Here is a 5,633-nt window from a genome sequence, read left to right as displayed (position 1 = left end):
AAAATCAACATCTTTAAAAATGTCTTTACAATTTCTTTACTTATTTCCAAAGTTTTACAAAAATAAATAAAATGAAGTATCATAATTTTTTGTTTTATATTACATCTATGGTAGTATTTGGGACGGAGTGGTCTAGCGGTAGAGAGCTGGACTGCTAGTTCGAATCCGGATTCAAGTCAGTAGACCGTCTCTGAGTCCACCACACTCGCGTTAGGGAAAGTAAAGGCGGCTGGGCGTAGTGCTGACCACACTATCTCTTCATATGCCGAGGTCACAGAAACAAGTGCACTCTACTTCACTTGCCCTATAGACCTTCAGGTTTGAAAAGGGAACTTTACTTATGGTAGTGTTTTAGACACTGAATTTCATGTTAGCATCGTTGTTTTTGTTCAAGGGTGACAACGCTATGTAAAAACAATTCAAATTTCAACGCTGTTGTCAACGTTAATGTCTGTCTAGAGATGATGCCGCTAATCTAATTTATAACAGTTTTAGGTTTGGTAGAGTTCAGTGATCCGTAAAGGCACTGGATATTTTCGGGGGAGCGGACTAAATTTTCCGGGATGGGGGGGGGGGGGGGGGACACTGGTAAAAGTATAGTAGATGCCTGAAACAAGGAACTCTACTACATCTGTTATATTGTAACGTACAAAATAAAGCTCCCTTTACAAATCTGGCGGTCTATAGGGCAAGTGAAGTAGAGTTCACTTGTTTCTGTGACCTCGGCATATGAAGAGATAGTGTGGTCAGCACTATGCTCTTTACTTTCCCTAACGTTAGTTAGTTACCCATCAGAGTTAAGTGAACTCAGGGACGGTCTACTGACTAGAACCCGGATTCAAACTCGAAACTTTCGGGTTAGCAGTCTAGCTCTCTACCGCTAGACCACTCCATCCCCATCTGCTATATTGACCATCAGTTTTCTTTTAAATTTGCACCATTACCCCCAGAGTCGTAGCGAGGGCGGGGTGGGGGTGCGGACCGCATCGGGTGACACAAATTGGGGGGGGGGGGGGTGACACCAAGGCAATAAATTGCAAAAATATACAAAAGACAAATGCTTTGTTGCCATTCCATTAATGATTTATATAAATAAATAAATAAATAAACAAATATATATATATATATATATATATATATATATATATATATATATATATATATATATATATATATATATATTATATATATACTTTTTTTGGGGGGGGAGGATGACACCGCGAAGTGCCGCACCGGGTGACACCCAACCTAGCAACGCCACTGATTACTTCTCTGATCTACACCATACGATAAAACGAAATGATAGACACCCACCCTGCCATTGCGTGTTACATAATGTGTCTACCAAACCATGTAACACTATCGTTAAAATTTATATGCAACTACGCCATTAGTGGGTTTTTTTCTTTTGTCTTTGTTGTAGTCAGAATTTGATTTTAAATAAAATTGTATTTTAATAACCTTTTTTAATATACTGAGCAGTTATTTGCTTAATCACAAATATAATAATTTTTTTCTTACAGTAGACATTGTAAGACAACTCAGATTGGAATACACATTTCTAAATTTCATGAGTTACTTCCCTTGCATTATTTCTTTACTACGTTTTAATTAAAATTTCCTGTTAAAAATCTCGAGTGAACTCCACTATTCGTTCTTTGTATTCTTTAAAATTAATGGAGCATGTGGACTACTTAAATTGGTTTCCACCCCTCCCCCTCTCTCTCTCTCTCTCCCTTTTATCACCAGCCGTTAGCCATGTTGTTGAACCGTGTTTACCCCGTTTAGTGAACACAACTCACTATTTTTCCTACTCAACAGCTCCTGTAGTTGGTGCCTTATATAACACCTTGATTACACGCTCACAGCACTCACACGGCGCACGTGGCTCAGATACCCCCCCCCCTCCCCCCAGACTTCTTCATGTAGGTGACCCGGTACAGGCAGGTGTGTTCACACCATCGATCCGGCTACACATGTGTTACGTCTGCTTCGTCTTCTGCAACACCACGTGGGCGCCTTCTTAACCTGTGACCTTTGCCCCTGTGTACTGCAATCTCTAGCCTGTCTTGTGTGAGCTTATGTAGGACGGTGTTCATTTTTTCACAAGTGTCGTTAACTTATACTTTACTTCGTCCATACACATTAAAATTTATATCAGGTTAATCATAAAGCTATCCTAAACTCTAATCCCAACTTTGGCGGTTGTAGAAGAAATAAATAATCTCCACTTAGGCATTAGGATATACTTTTTTTCTAATGTTTTTATAACTACGTCTAATCTTTCACAATGAGAGAATCGCTGGCTCGAGATTTTTCGAAATGGGTCGGTCCTTACTGTGACCTTCTTCAAATTTTAACGTGTAACAAAGACGTCCGAGTGAATGAAACAAAGAGGGTCAACAAATCTGACCCCATGACCCCTGGATAGTCCCAAAAAAAAAAGAGGGTGGAATGAGCTTGTCCGATTTTTAAATTTTTATTTTAACCAAACCAGTGGCGTTAGACGCACGCGTGACGCGAACCCGCGCTATTTAGCGGGTCAGACGTGTCACGTGATTTTTGACGTCTGTCGAGCCGGGCTAACCATATTCGGTAAAGGGGACAGAATCGGTCACATACTATGAAGGGGAAGTAACTGGTGACTATTTTTTTTTAACTCATGGACGAACAGAGGGCAAGACGTAGAAAGAAAAAAAAACGGGGGGAAAATACAGCACTCGTGACGTGCTAATTAACTTTTTTAGTGGCGGGATCTCGTCCTTAAATTTTAAGATGGCGTAAAGTTTTTTGAGTGCAGTGTTGGGTAAAAATATAATTAAAGTTTATAAATAAAATAAAAGATGTCAAGCGCCTTATCATTTGAACCCATTTTGAACCTAAACATAGCGTTAAATTTTGTATCGTTTCTAAGGAATTCGAGAGAGAAAGAATAAGTTTTTCATTGTATACTACAACCCAACCGTACGTAACTTCAAATACGAGGCAACGATTTAAAACTGCTGATGCTGAGATACGAATGTTTGAATTATGAACGAGCGCCTTTCACCAATACCTAGTTACCTCCCTTGACAGCGGTGACCTACTTCCCATTCTTTTTCGGCCCGCTCGGTCGTGATAATAATACAGCAACAAGCCAAGGCCGATAACCTTGCTCGAAATTTTTTTTTTCATGACCAAACAGAGTGATCAGCCTTGAGTTGGACCTAATCTGTTACCTTTGCCACTCCACCCTTAACCCCCTTTGTATCATCTTATTATATAAGAAAATGTAAGTCCGGCGAAAGGTAGATAGGACTAGCCAATGGTATCAAAGATAACTTAAAAATTGCGATTAGATCAGTGATCTTTGCATAAGAGCCCCCTTTCTATTGGCTGTTGTAGGTATGAGGACATGGGGTCACCTTTTGTTGTGTCAATAACTGATTATACCTCCAAGACCTTGACAAAGTACCTAAACAAAGAAGACTTGTAATTAATGAATTGTCTTTAAAAATTCAAGACGATTTTTGTTCTTGTTTGATAAATATCAGAGCTGATTAAAATGATGTTTGTTCATTGTGAAGATGGTCGCATGATTAATTTTAAGTACAGTGGTTCGATTGTCTACAAAGAAAGTATTAAAAATATTTAATTAGTGCTATTTTTTTAAAATTCGCTCTTTATCTAAATAGATAAATGATTGTTAAAGCGAAACAACTTTGTCGCTTCCCTTTTGATAAGAGTAAATGTATTGCCCCACCACACCCCCTCCTACCCCCTCACCTACACAACTCTCTAAAGGTGTGTTTACATGTTACACTGCTGTCGACAAGACGACTCGTTTGGTCTACATTCAGTCTAGAGGGCAGTCAGTTCGTCCTACATGACAGACAATTCATCCAACAATGTGTTTGTAGGACATACAAGTCGTCCTACATGGCAGACAATTCATCCAACAGTGTGCTTGTATGACAGACAAGTCGTCCTACATGAAAGACAATCCATCCAACAATCGTCCTACATGACAAACAATTCATCCAACAAAGTGTTTGTAGGACATACAAGTCGTCCTACATGATAGACTATTCATCCAACAAAGTGTTTGTAGGACATACAAGTCGTCCTACATGATAGACAATTCATCCAACAATGTGTTTGTAGGACACACAAGTCGCACTACACAAAAAAAGTGTATAAAACATACACAAAGTAATTACAACTGACAGCTCGCCCGACAAAATACACAATTCAACAATAAGCCTGTAATGTATATACAAGACAGGCAGCTTTCACTATACTCTTCAGTATATACTTTTAGAATCAAGTTACAAAACATGAAAGAAAACACACACACCCTTCCAACATCAATAAATACCTGACATACTTGAAAAACAAATAGGCCCCACTGACCCTCCCCACACCCTTACAACTTACATTCTTGAAAATATTGTCAACAATAACAAACCACGCGTGTAGGAAGAAGTGACACCCATTGCGTCATACAACACGGTCAAATTGTAAACAAAAGCTTTATATACTGTTGATCCCATTTTTTCAAAATACATCACAGTTTTTATTACATTTTTTTCAGATTACGTGCTGCAGTGGAGTCAATTAAAGTGCACGTTTGGCGACAACAGAAGATGGTGCTACAGTTGAAAATGGTGCTACAAAAAGCGGTGTCCTAACCAATGTTTCTTCCAGACTATTTTTCTCCGGGGGGTAGGAGGGGGGGACATAATAATTTCAGGAGGGGGGGGGGGGGACAATTAAAAGTAAGCTATTTTCTATATAAATTCCGTTTCGTTCGGGGGGGGGGGGGGGGTTGGGCGAAGAGATGCCTGGAAGAAGCACTGGTCCTAACTGGAACAATACCTAACAAAGATTTAAATGAAGTTTTAACTGAGAGGTTCTTGTCACTGTTGAAGTGCAACGAAGCGTGAAGGAGACCGTTGACGACATTGGTGCATCGTTCGGCGACTCTTACTACAGTTACTAAGGAAAACCCCTACACCCCCCCCCCCCCATACAATTCTAAACATATATTTCTGTAGCCACGCCTTGAAACAGAGGTCAAGTCATAAATAAAAGTGTTATCAGCATAGTTTAACTTGAATTTGATCAAATATACAACGTTTACTTCTAGAAAGACGCTTACGCGCAGACACATTTACACGCGGACACACACATACACGCAGACACACTCACACATACACGCAGAAACACTCCCACATACACGCAGAAAACACTCACACATACACGCAGAAACACACCACACATACACGCAGACACACTCACACATACACGCGGACACACACATACGCGCAGACACACACATACACGCAGACACACACATACACGCGGACACACACAGATACACGCAGACGCACTCTGTCTCTTACAAGCATAAGCTCGAATACTCTTACTGTAAGACACATAATACTCAGACAGACACGCAAGATGTTACTTAGAGACGCACAAAACCCCGGCACACTTACTTACTTACACAGCCAACTGACATAATCTTAAATCTCAAGTATTTACTCGTTTAATCCTCCCACACCACCCCCACCCTCCAAATAAAAAACACCTAATAAGCTTATTAGAATTCTTAACTCCACCCCTTTTAAAAATCTTTCAAAGGTCAAAGT

This window comes from Physella acuta, unplaced genomic scaffold, assembly GCF_028476545.2.
Source record: "Physella acuta isolate Inbredline_101_S28 unplaced genomic scaffold, ASM2847654v3 ptg001368l, whole genome shotgun sequence".
NCBI classification, from domain to species: Eukaryota; Metazoa; Mollusca; class Gastropoda; family Physidae; genus Physella; species Physella acuta.
Note: the sequence above shows the minus strand (reverse complement) of the source record.